Genomic DNA, 5687 nt, shown 5'->3' with positions numbered 1-5687 from the left:
CAAATGCCAGGAGCTTGAGGAACAAGCAGGAGGAGCTCACCCTCCTTTACTTTAGTGACTCTTTAGAGCTACCTTTGGTAACTCAACAGACTGAACAAAATCAGTAGCAAAGCTGAAGAGAAAAGCTTTGGCAGTCAACAAATTCTCAGTGGATCCAAAATCTGTGCAATAATGATGAGACAGATGTTTTGTTTTGGTGTTTCTCTTTTGTATATAACAGATTATTTTTATTATACTTACTGTTTAAGTCCCATGTAGTGCTTTTATTTTCAGTCTGTTGATTTAAGCAGAATTCCTCACCAGACAACTAATGATAGTGAGTTTTAAAAAGATATATAGATATGTTTGTTTATGATTGATAAAGCTGTTCTGCATACCTCCATTATATTTTAACCATCTAACATACCTACAATTCGTTAATAAAGATAACGTTCATACATCATGGTATATTTAGTAACTTCCACCATGAAACCCTCGTAGGATCATATCCTAATGAAGAAGATGCTCTAATAATTAGGCCTAAACCCCACTGAATGTAACACCTTCCAATTAGCACTCCCCAGCATGAATACTACCATTAACATTAAACAACAAAGACAAAAATGGGTATCAATTCACATGATAGAAAATAATTGATGAAGTTGGAGGGTGTGATTACTTGTGATTACTTTACAGTCATGCACAGAAAGTAGGAGAACCTCAGTTAGTAGTTAATCTCTGGCTACCTCTTTGAAGATAATGAAATTGGCTTCCTACTGATAATTATTCATTAACAATTAATTCTTTCTCGGTGATCTGCTTCATTTTCAGCTTCTCACCACAAACATGCAATGGAATAATTACAAGTGGAAATGAAAAAGCAATTAGTGGCAGATAATGCCAACATCTGATTAAAAAACAGTAGAACAGATTAGCAGTTCAGTAACTGCAAGTCTGCTGCCTTCAGCAGAGAGTTGTAAGTTATCCAGCAATATTGCAATTCAAGCTGCGTTTCCCTTTTATTACTTCCCCTGAATCATGGTCTGCCACGTTAAGTGCTTTCTTTTATTCTAGAGGGCATTGGTTTCTTGTAAATACTTTTTAAAGATTAAGTATTATTTGAGATGATTTGTCATCCTTCATGCTGGAGCTCTCAAGAAAGAAAAAGAGTGGTTGAAACCAAGTCATTCATTGTGGTTGCAAGAAAATGTACTTAAGGGTTTATTTTGATTTGTTTTAGTTACATAGCTGGAGACAAAGATCCTTGGTAATTAAAGAAGAGAGAGAGACAAACTGACAGAAAAAAATGTTTGTTTTAAAATAGAGAAAGTACATGTGATGCCTCTATGCATCTGATGACTGAACTAGAGTTTTAGAACATGCATTTTGAACTCATGGTATGGGTCATGGGAACTAACTGAGACACTGTCACTACATTTTGAGACTATGTTATTATTTATACTGAGGTACATCCTAGATTCTCTAATATGCTGAATACCATACAAAAGCATAGCAAGAAATTTGGGGAGCCTGTGACCCAATCTGAAGCCAAAGGCATTCCATCCAATGCAGTAGTTGTATGAATAAAAGATCTTCCATTAATCTTATATCTCTTCAATGCTGAGAATAATTGCCTCATCCCCACAATCAAAAGCACATGCATCTTGATTACTCCTAAGCACAAACAGAAACATAATTTTGTTTGAGGGAAGATGTTATTTTTTTTAGTTTTTAATAGTAATCTAAGGATTTAGAAATGTGAACAGTTAAGGCATGGTTTGAATGAGAAAATAATTGTAAAATAAGCATTAAAACTGTAGCTCATTGGGTTTTAGGAAGGCTGAATTTCTTTTCAAAAAAGGATTTAAAGGGTTTTTTTCCCTTTATAAAAGGGATTTTGAAAAATGTTCTAAAGTGTCCCTGGACACTGGATATCTGCAAGGGAAATGACTATTTTTACATAAAGGTAGGTGTGTGCACATATGTGTTTAATATTGTATTTTTACGCTTGCTTCAAAAGATACACAACTACCATCAGAAGAAAATATGTGTACTAAACTTGATTGCAATATCTAAGGTCCTTTTCCAGTATGGGGAAGGAAATGCCTATGGTCTTTCAAAAAAATCATAGATGAGCAGAACAGGACAAGATGCAGAAATCCCTGATTTTCTGGGTATACTGTGTTCACATTGTTTATCTAACATCCAGAACTCCCCCCTCAAGTCTGTTCCCATTGTGCTCATGTTACTTCCTCATTTTACTCTTCTTTTCCCATAATTAGTATTACTCATTCTTCCTCTCTGGCACTTTCATATTCTTTTACCCTGTCATTATGCCCAGGAACTCATGCTCATTATTTTGTTTTTAATCCATCTGTTCCTTTTCCCCTTCCCCTCATAGCTTTTAACTTTCAGTCTGCCTTTATCTCTTCCCTTTACTTTGCTCTTTATCTTTCACACTTCTTTCTCTCTTTTTTCTAACAAGAACACAAATACTCTAATTTCTCCCATCCTCATGTTTCCCAAATTTGTCAATAAACCTTTGATCATAAAAAATGTCTCTCCAATTAATATTTAATCTTATTTGTTTTAATCACTTTCACCTTTTTTCATTGAACAGTTGTTCAACGAAACCCCTCCAGTCTGGACTGTACTCACTTCACTCCACCAAAATTGTTCACCCCAATGTTATTGTCCACTCGTTCCTAATGCAATCTTCGGCACATCTTTCTAGTTTCCTCCCTAGATTCTGATCTATAGAATCTGCATCACTCACAGTGGTAACAGGACATCATTTCTTTCTGATTCTTTGTCAGTTGTTCTTTAAGCTAGCAATTTAACTATAACCTTATATACTCTCCCTCTTCATACTTCTTTATCTCCATAGTGGGCACAATAGCAGGATCATTTTGTCACTTAGGCTTATAGACATTCATTTATCATTGTGTGATTTGGGCTCCATGGATATGGGAAGGAAGCTGGGTATAAGTAACAACAAAATGGTATTCCATCTGACAGTGGTGTAGAGCACTCATTGAGTGCCTCTGATGGGGGAGGAGGAGCATCATTTTGCTCATCACACTTTCCTACTGTTCCCCAGATACACTGTTTGGTGCAGTACTGTCCTGCCCTGCCCAGCTCCTACTGGGTTTTCCCTACTTCTTCAAATGCTCCTGGTGGGGTGGAGAGAGTAGGAAGGAGGGGAATACCATTCTGTTTGTTTTACTTATCTTTCCCCCAGCCCCTCAGATACACTAATTGACTATCTGTTGCAGCATTGCCATACCTGACTCCTATGGCCAGGGACAGTACTGACATTCTGTAATAGAAAAGACAGTGGGGTGGATCCTGGTGCCCCCTTAGTTGGCACCCAGGGTGGGTGCCTGTATACCATAGTTATGCTACTGTGTCACTGGGAGGTATTATAAGGCCTAGGCCACTTCCAACTGGATGTCCTTCTAATACGCCATGACAGGGTGAGGTCATAGGAGAGTGTTACCAAGGTGTTCTGTGATTGCCCTCTCACCTGCCATGACTTTGATATTATCTTTCATTGGGAGCCAGTTCCCGTTTTATGAGTGACACTCTAGACCAATGACCTTGGTCTTGTCATGGGGCTCTGCCTCCCCTGCACCCTACCCTAACCACTTCCTTTGATGTTAGCCAGATTTTTAAAATCCCTAGAAGGGAAGGATGGGGATGTGAGACTCTCCTCAACCACAATCTTCTCAACCCTCATATCCCTCTGTATCAGGATTCATCTCAATTCCTTTTACTCATGCAAAGCATGGACTGGCCACTCCAGGGCTGTAATGCCAAGATAAGCCACTCCAGGGCTGTAATGCCAAGATAAGTCTTCCCCAACTCTGGGCTCTGTGTCATCTGGGTCAGCTACCAGGTCCCAATACCCAAGAGTCTTGAGTCCCCAGAGGTAAAAAACCCAAAAGAAATGATACAATTCAAAACAAACAGTCCAACAGCAGCCAGAGCCTCTCTGTGGTTCTGAGCCTGCTGTCATGCTGGGAATGGACTTTTTCTGACCTGGGTCCCAGGGTCTTTTGTGTCCCAGGTCCATAAAGTTGCCACAAGTGTTTCCCTTGCAGCTAGAACCACAGTCCTCCACAAGGAAGGCTAACCCTGTTTGGGCTGCTTCCCCTTAACTGCTTACTGGCCTCCAGAAGTGAGGCTTTTCTGCAGTCCTTTGGTAAGGTGTGGGGAGGAAAGGAGAAAAAAAGCCTCCAGGGCCAGTTCTCTGCTGGGCTCCCCCTGCCCCTTCCCAGCCACATATGACCGTATTCTCCTTCAGCAGGTATTGGCCCCAGGAGTCCCAGTGGTCATGGCAGGGAAGTTGGATTGGCACTGGCTTCACACAACCATCCTCTGATCATGCGTATCTGGCTGGCTGCTCTCTGCTGTAGCTGATCAGATGCATCTTCTGAGTGGAGAGTCCAGTTGGCGTCCCTTCCTCTTTAGCACTCCAGACTCTCCCAGATGGCCCCTCTTTGGAGCTGGGAGTAGCTTTCTGGGTTCACCAAGCACCAATGCAGAGGAAGCAGCTACTCCAGAAGTGGTGCCCAGGATCCTGCTTCCTGATTGTGCTCTCCACTTCTGTTAAAGTGAGTGACAGGAATGGATTATTGCTGGGTCTCTCTCTCCAACCTCCGATCTCATTCCTCACCTCCACATACTGCCATCCGAAATGTTTGACAAGAACTGCTCTGCGCTGATGGATATAGCCAATACTGAAATGCAAATTATGCAACTGTTAAAGATTTCATTTAAACATATTTAATTTAAGCATATGAACTAATTTCTTCAGCCAGTCACTTTTGCCAAGATACCAACTATGTACACTGCTTGCATAATGAATTACCTAACTATGATGTTTCTCACATTCATCAACCTCCTTTTGAGCAGTCTCCTTTTGCAGGCTTCAGGGGGATGCTAACTGCATGTGAAGTTAATATAGGACTTATATGGGCCCCTGAACTGCACATTCTTCTCATCCTACAATAGTTCAGGGACAAGGTCTACTGTGAAGAAATAAAATGATTACTGCAAATACGAGGGGATTACTCTGTATCTCTGAGATTTCTGCAAAAAGTGCTGGGAGAAGTTCTTGCAGTAGGAATGTGAATCTGGATTCTTCAGAAGGAAACAAGTTGAATATCTCTTGGTTTATCATTAATTATGACTTTTCATAGTGTTTTTACAAGCCAGAAGTTGGGATAAAAGTAGAAATCTGAATCTAGTAAAAATTTAGTCTCAGGAATGGTAAATTGAATTATTGGAAGTTCCCTAAACAAAAAACCAAAAAACCCCACAGAGTATAAATAAGTAACAGTATTTTAATCTATATGCACTGATAACAACTACAGGAAGTATTAATTTTTTAAAAGAAGAAAGAGGAACATGCTGTACTTTGTACAAAGATGTAGCTAGACAATTTTTAGGAGTTCATATTTCAGGGAAATTTGAGTGATACTGGATAAAGTGAGCATATGCAACACAAAAGGTTTTCTTTCTAATGTATCTGTTGTTGAAGTGCCAGAACCCCGTGGATCTTGTAGGAATGGTGATGACTACAAAACACAACTTTTTCTGATTTCTTCCCTTATCTACCTTCAAAATTAGACTTCATTTCATGTTACTTGTTTAGTAGGTGCAGTTGATAACATTTCTGAGGTATTAAAAGAGAAAAGGAAATT

The 5687-nt window shown here is 39.6% G+C and overlaps 1 long non-coding RNA gene across 1 annotated transcript in view; it reads left to right on the top strand.

The window, feature by feature from the left end:
* The first annotated feature begins 4506 nt into the window (after nucleotides 1-4506).
* The window catches only part of LOC109301812, an 18774-nt gene continuing 17593 nt past the window's right edge, over nucleotides 4507-5687 (top strand). Inside the window, exon 1 of the long non-coding RNA XR_002098635.1 lies at nucleotides 4507-4589. This is a non-coding gene — a long non-coding RNA (uncharacterized LOC109301812). The remainder of the gene's footprint in view (nucleotides 4590-5687) is intronic.

The sequence above is a fragment of the Gavialis gangeticus genome, unplaced genomic scaffold (assembly GCF_001723915.1).
Source record: "Gavialis gangeticus isolate Ggan-Ray unplaced genomic scaffold, GavGan_comp1, whole genome shotgun sequence".
NCBI lineage: Eukaryota > Metazoa > Chordata > Crocodylia > Gavialidae > Gavialis > Gavialis gangeticus.
This window is presented reverse-complemented; position numbering and strand designations above follow the sequence as displayed.